Raw genomic sequence first — 18,791 nt, 5'->3', positions numbered from 1 at the left:
CTAACAACCACCCTTCCATTCTCTGCTTCTATGAGTTTACGTTTTTAGATTCCCCCTATAATTGAGAACATGTGGATTCTTTGTCTTTCTGTGTTTGGCTTATTTCATTCAGCATAATGTACTCCAGGTCTATCCATGTTGTAAACGACTAAATTTCCTTCTCTCTTATGGCTGAATAGTATTCTTCTGTGTATGTGTGTGTGTCTGTGTTTGCATTAAAAAAACCATTTTTTGTCTATTGTAAACAATACTGCAATGAACATGGGGACTGAAGATACTTCTTCAAGGTACAAATATTATTTCTTTTGGTAGTAGTATGCCTAGAAGTGGTATTACTGGATTATCTGATACATCTATTTTCATTTTTTCACTGGTTTTTATGATAATTTTATCAATTTATACCTCACTGACAGCATACAGGATTTCCCTTGTATGCATGTCTTTTGTGTGTGTGGAACACGATAATCCTTTGCCTATTTTTTAATGGGTTATCATCATTATTGTTTTGCTTTGAATTGCAAAAGTTTATTATACAGTTTGGACATTAACTTATTATACATGATTTGCAAATATTTTTCTATCTGGTAGGGTTTAAATAATTTTTTTTTTCCTTTCCTGAGCAGGAGCTGTTTATTTTTATGCAGTCCCACTTGTTTATATTTTCTTTTGATGCTGTGCTTTTGGTGTCATATCTAAAAAGCTGTTGCCAAGACTAATATCAACAAGATTTTCAAATACGTTTTCTTCAGGAGTTTTAAGGCTTTGTGACTTAGATTTAAGTCTTTTATTTTGAGCTAATTTGGGGGTATGATAAAAGAGAATAATCTAATTATATTCTTTTGCCTGTGGATATCCAGTTTTTCTGGCACTATGTATTGACAAGACTCTACTTTCTGCACTGTATATTCTTGGTGCCCTTGTCAAAGATTCATTGACCTTGTATGCATGGATTGCTTCTGGGGTCTCTACTGTGTTCCATTGTTTTTGTATCTGTTTTTATGCACACACTACATGCTTTTCAATACTATAATCTTTAAATAAAGTTTGAAATAAGGATGAATGATGCTCTCAGCTTTGTTCTTTTACAAGATTGCTCAGGTTATTTCAAGTTATTTAAGGTTACACTTAAATTTTACAATTGTGTTTTCTGTTACTGTGAAAAATGCCACTAACATTTTGAATCTGTAGACCACTTTGGATAATATGGAATTTTGATAATATTAATTATTCAAATGAAAGATATTTCTATTGATTTGGGGCTACTTTAATTTGTGTCATCAATATCTTATTGTATTTAGGGTATAAATTTTTGTATCTTTTTATATTATCAGTTAAATTTATTTTTATTAAACTTCTTTTATACTGTTGTAAATAAAAACTTTTTCTTTTTTTGTGAACACTTGTTGTTACAGTATGGAAATGCAACAAATATTTGTATGTTAGGCCAGCTGTGGTGCCTTATTTCACTAATCACACTGCTTTCAGAGTCTGAGGCAGGTAGATCACTTGAGCCCAGAAGTTTGAGATGAACCTGGGCAAATGAGTGAGACCCCGTCTCAAAAACCCCACAGGCATTTTTATGTTTATTATTTATCCTGAGTTTAACAAATGCATTTATTAGTTCAATCAAGCAGTTAAAAACAAGTAAACAGACACACCCATGAAAATCTTCAAGATAAAAAAATGGGGTGATATAGCTGTACTTGCTTTGCAGTTGCACCACAGAATAAAAATGTCCCAATTTGTAACTGCCTTTCTTTTTATACCAATGGATATGTTTCAACAAAACTAAGCTTTCTAGATTTTCAACTTATACAAACTGGTATTTATATTGGAACTTATTTTCAAAAGATGATTCAAATTTCTCATTATCCTTAAAAGCTAGCTTGTGCATATTTGAAAATTCACTTTTGTCTTGAAGTTTAGCTTCTCCCTAGTAAAGACTAGACTGGAAGGATAAAACTCATGAATGTGAAGTTTTAATAATGGAAAACCCAAGAGCACGAGTGGCAAAAAGCCTTTTGTTACTCAAGAACAGGCTCCACATTTTTTTTCTCTTTGTTTTATAAAGAATAGCTCTACCTCACCATCACCGTGAGGCATTGTTTTCAGAAATTAATAACTGCTTACCCAGTTACACCTTGTACTATCTCATGCTGTGAAGTAGGTACTAGAGTTGTTAAAGGAGAATAATGTTTTTCTCTGAATGCTATACTTGAGAGTTTCGTTTCTCAATAAACATGAAACATTTGTGAAGAAAAATCCTGGACACTACTAGCATGAACCAGTTGAGGTTGCAATAGCACAATCTTGAGTGAACACAATAACCTAACTCAGCATATGTGTGTGTCTTATCCTTCATTTTGGAATGTCACAAGTACCAAAACAAACAAACAAACAAACAAAAAAACTAAAAAGAAACAACTGGCTGGGCGCGGTGGCTCACACCTGTAATCCCAGCATTTTGGGAGGTCAAGGTGGATGGATCATGAGGTCAGGAGGTCAAAATCATCCTGGCTAACATGGTGACACCCTGTCTGTACTAAAAATACAAAAATTAGCCAAGCATGTTGGTGTGTGGCTGTAGTCCCAGCTACTCAGAAGGCTGCGGCAGGAGAATCACAGGAACCCAGGAGGCAGAGGCTGCAGGGAGCTGAGATTGCACCACTCCACTCCATCCTGGCTGAAAGGGCCAGATTCAGTCTCAAAAGAAAAACTTAAAAACACTCCAGGGCCATGACTGGCACTTGTGGCAGAGAACTATATTAACATGCAGATGTTGAGGCTCGATCCCAGAACTTTGGAGTCAGTTCTCTCTGCTGTGGGGTCCTGGTATGGGTAGGAGTCTGCTCATGACTCACACCATAGGCTGGTGGACCCACTGGCCTAGTTCCTAAAAACATCCACTCCTTACAGTTTCAACATCAGACTCCAGAGCCCAATGCCACATTTGAATTTATTTCAATGATATTCAAGTGAGAACCTAATCCAGGCAGGGCAAAGTGGCTCATGCCTGTAATCTCAGCACTTTGGGAGGCAGAAGTGGGCGGATTAACTGAGGATTTTGAGACCAGCCTGGTCAACATAGTGGAAATAGCATTTCTAATAAATATATAAAAATTAGCATGGTAGGGCACAAGCCTGAAGTCCCAGCTACTTGGGAGGCTGAGGCAGGAGAAATGCTTGAACTTGGGAGGTCGAGGTGGACATGAGCCAAGATCATGCCACTACACTCCAGCCTGGGTGACAGAGTAAGACTCTGCCCCAATCACCTAAAAAAAAATAAAATAAAATAAAAGAAAGAAAGGACCTTATCTGTTTATATTTCAATGCCAAAATATTTTTTAAACAGAATTTTAATGATGTGTGAAATGGTTCCAACTTCAGAAATAACCTCCATTCATTTGCTTTCACAGATTTTGTACATTTGTGTTTTATCTTAATAAATTGAGTCTATTCACAGAACTATGAAGATGCTTATTAATACCATATTGCATGGTCTATATTTCCAGTTTAACAAATAAGCACTATCTATTTATTTGCTAAAAGCTATCTTTTTCCCTCCAGAAAATTTAGATGATTCTCAAAGATGAAACATCATTTTTAAGTCCGATTTCAAACACTATACAGCCACATGGTCTGCAACAATTATCCCCCGCAACAACAACAATAAAAAATCCGAGTAAAGCAAGTAAAGGCTGGCAGAGCAAATAACCTGATTCCGCTGTAGCCAATCAATCAGAAAGTTGTACTTACTCCACCTTCTGTTCTGGGCTGGAGAAAAGAGGGATAGAGAGGCTTTGCCTCAACTCAGTGGGTGGTGGCTAGGGCATTCTGTCAGGACAAAGATTGACAGAAGCAACCTGTGATCTGCCCAGACCTAAGGTGCAGAAGGAAACCAGGCAACAATATTACCAATTGCATAAAGATACCAACTACTAAATAACTCTATTAGTGTGAAAATAAATTGTTATTCTTGCAAATAGCCAATTATGATGCAGAAGATCCACACATCTAAGCACCTAAATTAAACTGCAGTGGCAATAATAAAATCCATGAAATCAACAGGCAGCAAAGGAAAGGCAACTATCAGCCCCTAAACACCTCTGTGTACCAAGAAAACATTAGACTTTGCCAGTCTGTGCCACTGACCCTCACAACTCTGTATCATGGGCAGGGGCTTACCTTCCAGATACATTTCACTTTCAAGGCTTCTTTTCGCTTTCGGAAGCAAAGTGGAGGAGAGGTATCTGGAGGAAGTACCTCTGCATAACCTTGAGGCTGCACTGCCTGCCAGTGCTTCCGAGATGCCATTTCTTTCTTCTTTAAGTGTTTTCAGTTGAGGCTGCTCAGAGAAAACTCTGTTCTCTGCAAAAACATGTCTTTCTGGGGAACTGGAAGTAAGGTTTTTGAAAGCTTCCTGCAAATGCAGAGATGGTGGGCTCTTTGCTGGTAGAGGACTTTTGGCAGAGTTTTTAATGACTCTCCGATGGCAACTTCTGAAAGCCTTTTCCAAGCTTTCAGCCACTTGCTCAAGCTCTTTGAGCCTTCCCTTACTGTGGCTAAAACATCAAGGTCAGAATCAGAAGAACTACCCTCCAACCATCCATTCGGATGATTTGAGATCGTTGATGCAACCACACCTGCTAGAACTTTTTCCTGTTTAAAATAATTTTTCAAGAAATCTTGATGCATGTGACCATTGCAAGGCACCATGTTGCCACTTGTTAATCCACTGACAGAATGATCGATTGGAGACTGCTTTGAACTGCAGTATACTTCATTCTATAGGGCTGCAGAGTACAGAAAACTAATTTGAAAAGTGAGTGAACAAGCCAGAGAAGAAAATTAATATACTTGTGTATATTTTTTTTTGAAAAGAGGAGGAGAGTAATAATAAGGAAAAACTTACACATAAAACAGTTTCTGAAGCCATGGTAATAATAACAACTAACAACTCTTGAGAGCTTATTGTAGCAGCTACAGCTTCATATGTCTTTTGTAACATGGTATAATTTCAGAATCCAATTTTCAAATCCAAAATGGTGTGAGAGCCAAAAATTTATTCATAACTTATTTGGTGGCAAACCTAACCAGACTTGAACTAATTTAGTTGAAAAGTCTGACCTGCCTGAAGTGATGTAAACCCTTTTATTATCTTTGTTTATCCCAACATGAATATTCATACAGTTGACTAGAAAATAATTAATGCATTTCACTACAGCTGGCTGTTTAGAACTCACATGCTGTGGATTTCATATGCTTTGAAATCCACAGCATACAGCTTGGATTTAAGACAAGGAAGTAAGGGCCTTCATTCACAACAACACTGTGTCCAAGGAACTCTCACTGCTTCCATTTTACAGATGGATAACTAAAGCTTACTGAGGCTGGGTCACACAGTTAGCACATCCAAGAGCTACTGGGCTTTCCTAATGCAAAGCCAGTGTGTGTGCCCCACTCTCCTACAATGCCTCTCTATGATGCTACCCAAAAGAAGCATGCCCTCAGCAATGCATGCACGTGAAAGGGTTCTACACTCATTCAACTATTTTTATTAACATGAGACTATGATTTCAGCTGTGAGAAGTTTCACAAACAGAACTGAAAGGAAAGGAGGAACAGAAAAAAGTAAAAACAAGTAAAGAGATAAAAATAAGCGAAGTAGTGGTAGAAGAGAGCAAAGGGCTGATGAGGAAAGAGTGCAAATGGGAACCAGAAAGACTCAGAACGAGTATGAGAAATCAGTTGAATTTGTAACACATACACACTTTCTTTGAGCTTTAAAGCAACTAAAGAATAAGGCTTGTAAGCCTCAGTATCCTTCTTAAGAAGTAGGAAAGGGCAGAGATGCATTCACAGTGAAGACATAATCATAAAATGATACCAATAACCATTTCTTGAGTGTTTTTTATGTCTCGGGCACTGGACTGAAACCCACTTCATTTCATCTTTTACATCATGACTCTTTAGGTATTATTATCCTCATTACAAATGAGGAAACTGAGGCCCAAGGAAGTTAGAGTAACATGCCCAAGATCAAACAACTAACTTCAAAACTGGGGTCCGAAAGAACAGTTCTCTGATTCTGAGGGCAACGTTCTCTTTGCTAAACCACTCTGCTCCTCCTGTGCATGCATATGTCTGTCTATCACGGCATCTGTAAAACTACTGAATTGATGTTAACATTGGGGTAACAAACAGAAAAGAAAATCCTAAGTTGAACGTGGAGACTTCTATGTCACCACCACGCCTTTCCCATTTGGATCCTGAGGCTCCCCCAAGCCATGAGGCACCTATGAAGCAAGTCACTTTTGCTGATGATCCAAATGGTATTACCAAAATAATATACAGAAGATTTTACTTCTAAGTTGGGATATGTTTCTCTGGCTTTTCTCCTAACACAATATTTACTTAATATTCAATAAATTATGATTATTATATTTTCACAAGCATCAGAAGTTTTATACACACAAAATATTTATGGATTAAAAATGTCCCTAACTTGTCTGAGTTGGTTTCAGTTGCAATTTTAAATCAGCAACCTGAACAGTTAAGCTCTTTACAGAAGCTTTGTATGATAGTGTCCGGGCCTTCAGCCGGGCAGAATGCTCAATCTGAAGAGACTAACAGGAAAAGAAATCAATGCAAAACAGATGATCACAACTTGCTTAAAAAGAAAATAGTTCTCTAATCATGCTTGTACTCATTTTGTCGAGAAGCTTCATGCCAGTAACAACAGTGTCCCTGTTTAAACACACACACACACACACACACACAAACAGAACACACAAGCAAAATTTTCACATCTTTTTCAGTCATATCAAAGAATTCTAGAACAGGCAGACAGCAGACACAGGGAATGTTTGTAACATTCCTCAGGGTGAGAATCAAGAGATAACAGTGGGTACAATCAGGCATTCTGAAAATTTTATGTTTAGGTGTGTTTGCTTTCTTTTCCATTTTTTTACTATTACAAATAAAAAGTCATATTATCCCTGGGGAATTTTCTCAGATGGGAAAGAATACCTTTAGCATATTTGGGGGAGCAACGTTTGATGTTAAAGTAAATCTAATTTACACTGGTGTGACTTGTGCCAAGCTTACCTATTGACAAAATGTACTGGAATCATACTGGAACTGGCAAAGAGCAATACTCAGTTCATCTTGCAGTTGCTTTTGCAGAGCTTACCTGTGGTTTTCAAACTTTTCATACTCAGCTACAATAGCATTTTCTGCCTTCTGCAGTTCTTTCTGAAATACCTTAACCTCAGGAGCCACCTGAGCTAGACCTATGAAGGTTAAAAAAAAATCCTAGTCATTATCAATCTTTTCTATTTCATTTAACAAAAACTGGTAAAAGGGTTTTAATGTGTTGTTCCTTTTCTTTGTACTCACCCAATAAATATGATATTAATTCTATTTAATCTCAGAGCTATTAATTCTATTTAATCTCAGAGCTCAAATCTATCTAATCTGAAAGCTCAGAGCAATCCTGACTCTCAGATTTCAGAACAAAGTAATTTAGTGCATTTTAATGAAACATTATTACTCTTGGAGACCTACTCCAAGTAAAAGAACTCTTTTAAATCCTCAAATTCACCTGAAAACCTGTTTCTCTCCTCTACCATGCACAGAGGTGCTCTCTATGCCTTCTACCTATTGATAATGGCCCCAAGAGCCAATAGGATCTGTGCATCTGTCAGCAGCAGTTGGGATCCAGGAAGAAAGCGATAGCTTTACTTCCATTACAGGAAATTTCCTAGAAATACATTGAAATGTAAAGTATCTGAAGATCAAAGAATTACTCTATTTCAATAATCTCAGGCCAATGTATACAAGAGTTCACGAGGTTATATATCAAGTAAAAGAAATATTATAAAGAGTAAAACTATACTGGAATCAAAAGAGGCTGGGTGCCATGGCTCATGCTTGTAATCCCAGCGTTTCGGAGACCGAGGCGGGAGGGTTTCCTGAGGTCAGGATTTCGGGACCAGCCTGGCCAACATGGTGAAAATCCATCTCCACTGAAAATACAAACATTAGTTGGGCGTGGTGGCATGCACCTGTAATCCCAGCTACTTTGGAGACTGAGGCAGGAGAAACACTTGAACCAGAAGGCGGAGGGTGCAGTGAGCCAAGATCATGCCATTACACTCCAGCCTGAGTGACAAGAGTAAGACATCTCCAAAACAAAAAATGGAAAGAAAGAAATAACAGAGGAGGAAGCAAAAGAAATTAGAAACTAGGTCCACAGAGTATAGAGAAGGTAAAATTTTTCATACTGAAAAATGAGGTATCTCATGGTTACAAGTAATGTGTATCAGAGGGCAATAAGTTGCTTCCAACTTCTTGACAATTACAGATTTATCAAAATATATTGAAATAAAGTAGAATAAAATATCTATGATAAATCACTGGCCTTTGTGAATACACAAAACATTAAACATTAAGGTTTCTCAAAAGAGAGGGAAGACAATCTTTTGTTAATTTTACATAATTAAAATTACAAAAAACTATAATGTTGTGAGAACAATGAAGTGTAAGCTGTACTTTTTTAGAATATAGGACAGGACCCAATTGGGAAGTTAATAACCTATATTGGAACTGAAAAATACAGCTCCTTTTCTCACCCAAACATCACCTTTATTCTTCCTTTCATCTTCAATCACTCAATTACTCCTAATGAGGTAGTCGTCCTTTAGTTCAAGTTGACACCTGAGAATCAGAACGACTAAATATGAGTTCCTCAGTTACCTTTCTGGAAAGACTGATATCAATGCAGGAGCTTATCTATGGCACAGGCATACCTGAGGGCACTGAACATGACATTATGTAAACTTCAAAGTCCCTCAGTACTAAAGCCAATGATGTGACTTCCAAACATAAAGCGTTCACTAAAATCCTGCCTCTACCCTATAAGCTTCAACTATACAAAATGAGGAATCATATTGTTGTAAGGTTACTGAAATCATCACTTTTCAGTTGCTCTCAACTGACACAAAGAGCAAAGAAGAAAATTAGACTTACAGAGAACACAATAGACTCTATCCCAAAGGATAATTAGACAATCACTTCCAATTCACCTGTACTATCTGCCCACTCCCAACCAACATAGAACTTTGTGCCCAGGGAGTAGGAAAGGTCTTGAGAGACAAGTGGCAAGAGAACTACTTTTGTATTAGAAATGCCCAAAGGCACATTTTCACAGATTCACTTCTCTGTCTCAGCTGTTAAAAGCTGCCCTTTTGGTTCCAAAAGAAAAAGGAAACACTCCTGTGGTGAACAGCCTCCAAAGTCCAACACTTGCCAGAGTCATACGAAGATTCACAAAGCCAGACAGACACCATGCAGACAGCAGAAGCTGTCACAATGGTAACAAAGAGTTCACTAGTTCCATAATTATATATTAGCTAATACACAATATAAAATTAACACACATATTTTAATTTATTTATTCCTAAAAATTTAGTAACTACAGCAACTTCCATGTAGCTGTTCTAGTATAGGAATTGACATAAAAGAAGTGTGTAAAATGCATCATTTCAAAATCGATTAAAAAGCTGCTGTATTTTTAAAAAATAGAATTTAAGAAACCCTTGTATGTACTATGTAATGAAGTATCAACGACAACTTATGAGTAAGACAATAAAAAAGAGGCCAAATAAATGCCAAGAGGACCTGAATTGTGTCTCATGGCACATTTACAACAAATATTCACTAGGCACTCTTTATGTGGCAGATGCTTTTCCATCCACTGAAAACTTACCATAGGGGCATGATGTCCTAGCACTGAGCTATTATCCACTGATACACAAAACTTAGAGTATAGAAAAGCCAAAGTAACCATAGTTGTCCTTATTCTCCTTTCCCTATATCACATTTTGCCTCACATACTTAATTTTAGTTCCCTTCTTTTGATTCTAGCTTTGCAGAATCATGAAGGAATGCAAAGCATATGGTCACTGACAAATACTACGACCACTAAATATAATTTATATATTGTTAGATATCCCCATCTTTGTGGCAGTATGGGAAAAGGTCACTAAAAGTGACTATAATTCAAAATTTACAGCTTATCAACTGTGCAAGCTGAGTAAATCACAAGGTACTCTGAAAATTAAAGCAAATCACAGACCTCAAAAACATTAAAGAAGCCCAGAGACAGAAAAGCAGAGCATGTACTTCTCTACACCTTATCTTTTTAAAATACCCTAACTCAAATGTAGGAAAGTATTGGCTATTGATGACAATATGTATTTTTTGTTCAAACACTAAAATTTGCATAGGATGTTAATCATAGACTACTTCCTCAGTTTTTGTTATGTTTCCACAAACTTAATTTAAACATATCACTCCTTCAAAAGTGCCAAACAATCACTTCAGAAGTTCACTCTTAAGCTCTTTGGTCATAGGTCTTCTCAAGAAAGTTTATATTCTGCTCCCCCATCCTAAATGCCTCATTCACACTTTTATGTTTTTCTTCCTGGAGAATTTGGGTCCTGAAATTAGCAAAAGTATAAAAAGTAAATAAACTCAATAGCTAATGTAACAAATTTAGGAAAAAACATCAAGTGTTTTTAATTTAGTAGACTAAAACTGCTACCTGACTATTACTACTGGGAAGCAGAAGGAAAGAGCCAGAAGTCCTCAGTGTATTTTATGAACTGATCTAGTTACAGTGTATTGAAACTAGCAGAACCAGGGGGCTGTGGTGTCTGGCTAAGGGGTGTGTGAGAGTCTCAAGAGGTAAGTGGTTTCCCATAGAAGATAATTAACACTTAAACAATGGTTGCAGGTGATAAATGGCTACAATCAATTGTGGAATGAAAGAATGATCCTATTAGTTACAAAGCAACAAAAGTGTATTTATGTACTTGAGTTTTTTATAATGCTGTTTCTTACTGTGGGATTTAATTAATTAGTCCATACACATTTAAGGTAGAATAGTTGTTTTTGACATCTAGTACTATACCGGATGTAGCAAAGTGTGCTTGTTCACAACTATAATTGCAGCTTGTCAAAAGGCTGAGGCAGGAGAATCACTTTAACCCAAGAGTTGGATGTCACCCTGGACAACAAAGCAAGACCCTGTCTCTTAAAACAAAACAAAACAAAACAAAAACAAACAAAAATGAAAAACCCTAAAAAGCAAAAACTATTGATTAAATATTGAAAAATTACCAAAAGAGATGGCAAAAGATAGATGGATGTTCCAAATATGGAAGCCCAAATATGGGCTTTCAAATACTTAAGAATAGAATGATCTTCATAGTGAGACTTCAGATCAACCATAGCACCAATTCCCAAGCCAGGGAGGCGAGTTCACAGGTGCTGAGATCCAGTCAACCTGAGAAGTGCTACAAAACACTGAGTAGTCTAAGAGCAGTTAAAGACTCTAGGTATTAGCTCCCTCTGCTGGTAATCTAGAAAGCCATGGAGAGGTGAAAACTAGTTTATATGCTGATAGAGAGGGAATAGGAGCAGAGAAAATAGAGGTAAAGAGGTGATGAACTCTCTCTGCCCAAATGTTGTTTCTTTTTTTTTCCCATTCTCTTGATCAATTTACATTTTTATTATTGCCAAAAAGAGAGTAAGGCAGGCAGAGAGTTGAAATCAAACCAGTCAAACCTATACAAGTGAGAAAACAACTTTAGAGAAGATGGAGACAAATTCTTTAATGAACTAAGATTCCTAGACCATCTATGGGTGTCAATTAACAGCATATTTCCAGTGGAAAAGAAAGCTTCTTGCACAAACTATATACAGGTGAGCTTGCTGTCAATCCTAGGTAAGATCTGAAAGATGGAACATTTGTGAGCACTTAGAAAAAATGAATAACACACGAGGAGTAATTTCATCCAATGCAAGTAGAGTCAGACCACCATGCTTTGTTTTCTGAGCACAGAATTGGTAAGAGCTACAGGCCTGGAAATATAGAATTCAGTTACTTTACATAAACACACAAAATTATCAGACCTGAAGGACTGAAGTTAACTGCAAACATATGATCTGTTCAAGTATGAATAGCCTGTCCTAATTTTCTGTCTGGTCTCACTGAAGCTTGGTTATAGTATCTCATTCTGCCTTTCATCTTAATGTTCAATAGTTCAAAAGGAAAACCCTAGTGTTAGTTCCTCTTCAATTGTACCTTCTAATACTAGGTGATATAACCTTCATAAACAAGAACTCTATTTGTCAATAAACGATAGAATATTTTGACATATATTTTGTAATTCTTTTAAATCTCATTATTCTGAATATCCAAAATAAGGGTGCATTACTTACAATTAAAAGCGTCAACTCTCTGAGTCAGCTCTCCTTCTCTTGCTCTTAGCAAGGAAGCTCACCTGAGGTCGAGTTTGAGACTATCCTGGCCAACATGGTAAAACCACATCTCTAATAAAATACAAAAATTAGCCGGGTATGGTGGTGGGCACCTGTAATCCTTGCTACTCTGAAGACTGAGGCAGGAGAATCACTTGAACACGGGAGGTTGAGGTTCTGGTGAGCTGATATCTTGCCACTACACTCCAGCCTGGGTTACAAAGTGAGAATCCATCTCAATAAATAATAAATAAATAATGAAAATAAACGAAAATCCCAGCCTTGAGTTGGAATCTTTAACTTTGTTGGAAAGCAAAGTTTCAACCTCATTCAACTAGATATTCTAGCTGCATAAAAATTGACTCGTCTAATTACTGTTAAACTGCATTATCATACCTTCCTAACTTCCCTCATGTAATATATGCTACTTAGAAATAGAACATCTCTCAGTCCTTTATCTAAACAAACAAACAAACAAACAAAAATTTAGACAGGGTCCAGCTCAGTTCCCCAGGCTGGAGTGCATGGTGAAATCTCTGCTCACTGCAACCTCTGCCTTTTGAGCTCAAGGAACCCTCCTGCCTCAGTCTCTCAAGTAGCTGGGACTACAGGCACACATCAGCAAGTCTGGCTACATTTTTTGTATTTTTCGTAGAGACGGACTTTTGCCATGCTCCCCAGACTTGTCTTGAATCTCTGGATTCAAACGATATGCCCACCTCTACCTCTCAAACTTCTGGGACTAGAGGCATGAGCCACCACATCTGGCTCCCTTAACTAAAATTTGGTAAGTTCTTCAGGAAGGAAATTGCACAAAATGTACATTCAGAAATGATACTCCAAAGAATGAAATCACCACGCATTTTACTGGTGGTGCTGTTTGAATGTTTCAGTTTATGCGTCATCCTGACTTAGAGTTAGCAAGGTCATATGAACTCCTAAATGAATGGATCACCCTTTTGTGCCGGGAATTGGTGGGTTCTTGGTCTCACTGACTTCAAGAATGAAGCCACAGACCCTCGCCATGAGTGTTACAGTTCTTAAAGATGGTGTGTCCGGAGTTTGCTCCTTCAGATGTTCAGATGTGTCTGGAGCTTCTTCCTTCTGGTGGGTTCATGGTCTCACTGTCAGGAGTGAAGGTGCAGACCTTTGTGGTGAGTGTTACAGCTCTTAAAGGCAGCCATCTGGAGTTGCTCATTCTTCCCAGTGGGTTCATGGTCTGGTTGGCTTCAGGAGTGAAGCTGCAGACCTTCATGGTGAGTGTTAACAGCTCACAAAGGCAGCGTGGACCCAAAGAGTGAGCAGCAGCAAGATGTATGCAAAGAGAGAAAGAAGAAAGCTTCCACAGTGTGGAAGGGCTCCCGCAGCCTTTTATTCCCTTATCTGGCCCTACCCACATCCTGCTGATTGGTCCATTTTACAGAGAGCTGACTGGACCATTTGGACAGGGTGCTGATTGGTGCATTTACAATCCTCTAGCTAGACATAAAAGTTCTCCACTAGCTTAGCTAGATACAGAGTACCAATTGTTGTATTTACAAACCTTGAACTAGACACAGAGTGCTGATTGGTGTGTTTACGATCTCTTAGCTAGACATAAAATTTCCCCAAGTCCCCACCAGACTCAGGAGCTCAGCTGGCCTCACCCAGTGGATCCTCTACCCGGGCTGCAGGTGGAACTGCTGGTCAGTCCTGAGCCGCGCCTGTACTCCTCAGCCCTTGGCGGTTGATGGGACCCGGAGCCACGGAGCAGGGGCCTATGCCCCTTGGGGAGCCCACCGTGGAGTGGGGGGCTCAGACATGGTGGGCTGCAGGTCCCAAGCCCTGCCCTGTGGGGAGGCAGCTGAGGCCTGGCGAGAATTTGAGTAGGGGGACCTGGCCAAACTTCCACAGCTGCTGGCCCGGGGGCTAAGCCCCTCACTGCCCTCGGGCAGTGGCGCTGGCCGGCCACTCCATGTGCCAAGCTTGCTGAGCCCGCACCCCTGCCTGCGGAACTCACACTGGCCCCAGAGCTCTGGGGCAACCCCAGATCCCGACCGCACCTCTCCCTCCACACCTCCTGGCAAGCAGAGGGAGGTAGCTCCTGCCTGTCAACCCAGAGAGGGGCTCCCATGGTGCCATGGTGGGCTTAAGGGCTCCTCAAGCACCACCAGAGTGGACACTGAGGCCAAGGAGGCCCTGAGAGTGAGGGGTACTAGCACACTGTCACCTCTCAATCCCCCCTCTAAACAGGACACCCCAACTGCTGTTGGGAATTTGTCCGATGACTGCTCTAGCTACTTCCTGCTGGTTAGGGGCCATGAAGGGCCCCTGAAGTTGTAGTGTTTTCCAGAGGGGAGCTCTCTAGGCCAGTGAAAGTGCCAGCAGGTCGGTCCTGGGGTCCTCAGTAAAAGTTGTTAGTTGAGCTCATTTGGGGTTCCATTTGTAAGACCATCTGTAGCTTGATGGCCTCAATTCTAGCAGAAACAAATTTGACAAGAAGGTTAAGGATACAGGGCCCAAAGGCTAGTATTAGCAAGATGGCTGCCACTGGCGGTAGAAAGGGGAGAAGCCATGTTGCCCAACTCCAGGGGTTAGTGTAAAAATTTGAAAGGTATTGTCTGATTTCAGAAGCCTTTTCCTGAAAACACCAGTTGGCATCTCGTACTATCCCTGACTAGTTAGTGTAAAAACAACACTCTTCCCCTTAGAAGGTGCAGTGTCCTCCTTTTTCAGCAGTGAGATAATCTAGGCCTCAGCGGTTTTGGAGAGTCACTGCTGCTAAAGAGTGTATTTGGGATCATAGAGTAAAAATAGATTTTGTTATTTCTTGTAAATTGAGAAATCTTTTGAGAGTGTGTGGTAGTAGGATAATGAGGTAGATAACCCAGCTATTCTGGTTTCCTAACCCTATAAATAGGGGTATTAGTTGTATTGCTCTGTGCTGATGGACTTGATCTTTGAGGGGTACTGATAAAGTCTGATTTCCTGGGGCAATATTAATGTTGGGACTTAGAAAGACTAAGGTGCAGGTGCCTGTCCACTTAGTGGGGAGGCAGATACAAGTTGACATTCCACATAAGAAGAATATGCCTTGGCTGGGTAGGCACTGTTTTTTCTTTACTACTTCTATCTCTTTTTCTTTCTCTTTGACTTCTTCTTTGTCTCTCTCTTTCCTTTCTGCTGGTCTTTCCCTGCCTCTGCCAGCCACTTATGCTGCTATTCTCCCCTCTCCTTCCCATTTTGATGATTTTGGCAGTGTAAGCCTGCCACCTCCTTGAGTTTTTGCACTGAGTGCAATAACTCCATGATTTCCTTGTGGTATTTAATGGGAGTTCCCCCAGAAGTTAGAAACTGCCTTTCTTTCCATATTGCAGCATGGACATGTAGGATTACATAAGCATACTTGCTATCTCTATACACATTTATTCTTTTTCCCTTTCCCAGTTCTAAGGCTCAGGTAAGTGCCACTAGTTCTGCTAACTGGGCACAGGTCCCTGGGGGAAGAGACTTACTTTCAAGTGTGGTTACATCACTAACTATGGCATAACCTGCCCTTTGTATCCCGTTCTCCACAAATGAACTTCCATCAGTATATAGGTTAAGGTCAGGATTAGCTAAGGGGACTTCTAACAGATCATCTCAGGTGGCATAAGTCTGGATTTGTTGGCAGTCGTGCTCATTTGGTTCCCCATCCTCTGGGAGAAAACTGGCAGGGTTGAGGGCCACACATGTATGCACTTGAAGCACTGGTCCCTCAAGGAGTTGCACCTGGTATCTAAGCAGGTGGTTGTCTGATAGCCATAAACTTCCTTTGGCACCTAGTAAGTCATTTACATCATGAGTAGTCCAGACACTGAGATACTTTCCTTGTATTATCTTGATAGCCTCTGACACTAAGACAGCCACCACCACAACTACCTGTAAATGATGAGGCCAACCTTTTGCTACTACATCAATTTCCTTACTTAGATGTGCCACTGGTTGTGGGGTTGTCCTATGAGTCTGAGTAAGGAATCCAAGAGCTATACATGCTCTCCCTGTGACTTACAGAGAGAAGTTTTGTCCTGTGGGAAGGCTTAAAGCTAGAACTTGTACTAGGGCCTGCTTTAATGTTTTGAAGGCTGTTTCTGTCTCTGGTTCCCATTCCACTAGATGAATATTTGCCCTCTGGGTTTCCTTGATTAGAGTATAGAGGGGCCTGGCTATCTCGCTGTATCCATAGTCATAGTCAGGAAAAGCTGGTAATTTCAAGGAACCCCCACAATTGTTTTAATGTCTTAGGGTGAGGATAAGCCAGTATAGACTGTATTCACTCCTTGCTGCGGTCCCTAGTCCTCCTGGCTAAGATTAGGCCTAGATATCTGACCTGCTGTAGGCGAAGCTGGGCCTTCAACCTAGACAGCTTGTAGCCTTGATTAGCTAGAAAGTTCAAGAGATCTGGAGTAGCCTGCTGGCATGAGGCTTCCTAACTGGTAGCCAAAAGTAAATCATCTACATACAGAAGGATCAGAGTGCCTGGACTTGAGAAGTGACCTAGAATTTGGGTCAGTGCCTGACTAAACAGGTGAGGACTATCCCTAAACCCTTGGAGCAAGATGGTCCACATAAGTTGGGACGTGTGGTCTGTGGGATCCTCAAAGGCAAAGAGAAACATGGAGTCAGAGTGCAGGGGAATACAGAAGAGGGCATCCTTGAGGTCCAGAAGAGTGAACAATTCTGCTTCCTCTGGTATTAGTGACAGCAAGGTGTAGGGGTTGGGTACAACTGGATACAGAGGAATTACTGCCTCATTGATGAGTCTAAGATCTTGCACTAGTCTCCACTGAGATTTTTGTACTCCTAAAATTGGGGTGTTCCAAGGAATGCTGCATTTCCTTACTAAGCCTTGAGCTTTTAAAGTTTAACAATATCCTGTAATCCTTTATGAGCTTCAGGCCTTAAGGGATATTGCCTTTGGTAAGGAAACATGGTGGGATCTTTTAAACTGATTTGGACTGGGCGGGCATTTTTTGCCCTTCCACATTGTCCTTCCAATGCCCAGACTTCAGGGTTGATTCCCTCCTCAAGTAGGGGACACCAAATGGGTAACTTGTTCCCCATATTCATGTAGATAATGGCTCCAGTCTTGGTTAATATATCCCTCCCTAATAAGGGTGTGGAACTTTCAGGCATAACAAGAAAGGCATGTTAAAAGAGTAAAGTCTCCCAATTACAACTGAGGAGGTGGGAGAAATACCTGGTTACAGGCTGTCCTAGGATTCCTCAGATGGTAATGGACCTTGAGGACAGTCGTCAGGACAGGAGATTAACACTGAGAAGGCTATGCCAGCATCCAGGAGGAAGTCAATTTCCTGGCCCTCAATGGTTAAGTGTATTCAGAGCACAATGAGGGTGATGACATGAGCTGGTGCTTGCCCCAGGCACCTTCAGTCCTGTTGTTGGATCATCTGGTTGGGGGCTACTGACTCACAGAACCCTCATCCTCTGGGGCAGTGCACCTTCCAGTGACTGCCTTGGCATAGTGGACATGGATGAGTGGTCAGCTTGTTTCTCATTGGACAATCTTTTTTAAAGTGTCCTAGTAAACCACACTGATCACAAAGCTTACTGGGTGATAGGCCTGCTCCATTTTCTGTCCTCTCTGAACCACCAAGGTTTGTTTGCCTGAGGGCCATGGCTAAGGCTGCGGCCTTTTTCTGATCTTGCTTTTCCTTTTGGGTCTGTTCCTCTTGGTCCCTATTATAGAACACTGAGGTTGTCCGGTTTAATAATGTCTCCAAATTTTGTTCAGGGTCCAGGGCTTGCTTCTGGATCTTTCTCCTGATATCAAGGGCTGACTGGGTAATAAATTTATCTTTTAGAATCAGTTAACCCTCAAGTGATTCGAGTGACAGGGGAGTATATTTTCTTAAGGCCTCCCATGTAGCCGCTCGAGGAAGGCAGAAGGACTTTCTTCCTATCCCTCAGTTACGGTGGACATCACTGAGTAATTCATGGACATTTTCCCTAATGCTCTTTAGTCCTTCTAGAACACAGGTCAACAGATGTTTATGATTCCAGTCCCCATGATCTGAGTCAAGATCCCAGTGGAGATCCAAACTGGGGATGGCTTGCTGACCGGTAGGGAATTTGTCCCTTTCTTCAGCTGTCATTCTATCATTTACTTGACTAAGGTACCAAGTATCTCCAAACTCTCGGGCTGCAGCCAAAGCCACATTCTTTTCATTAAAGGGCAGTGTTTGATCTAACAGTAGCATGACATCTCTCCAAGCAAGGTTGAAGGTTTGCCCTACGTACTTATCAGGATCATCTGAAAACTTGCCCAGGTCTGCCTTGATCTGGTTTAAATCAGAGAGGGAGAAGGGGACATGTACCCGGGTTAGGTCAAATTGCCCTCCCCCTACAGCTTGAAGGGGACATAACCAATAGCCTGAAGGTTTTTGTGGTCCTTTGGAGATTTCTTTATTTTTTTCTGGGCAGGA

The 18,791-nt window shown here is 40.3% G+C and overlaps 1 pseudogene; it reads right to left on the bottom strand.

Moving 5' to 3' along the window:
• LOC126947214 (centriole and centriolar satellite protein OFD1-like) overlaps positions 1–18,791 on the bottom strand; it is a 119,560-nt pseudogene that overhangs the window by 8,999 nt on the left and 91,770 nt on the right.

The sequence above is a fragment of the Macaca thibetana genome, chromosome Y (genome assembly GCF_024542745.1).
Source record: "Macaca thibetana thibetana isolate TM-01 chromosome Y, ASM2454274v1, whole genome shotgun sequence".
NCBI classification, from domain to species: domain Eukaryota; kingdom Metazoa; phylum Chordata; class Mammalia; order Primates; family Cercopithecidae; genus Macaca; species Macaca thibetana.
Note: the sequence above shows the minus strand (reverse complement) of the source record. Positions and strands in the feature narration are given on the sequence as shown.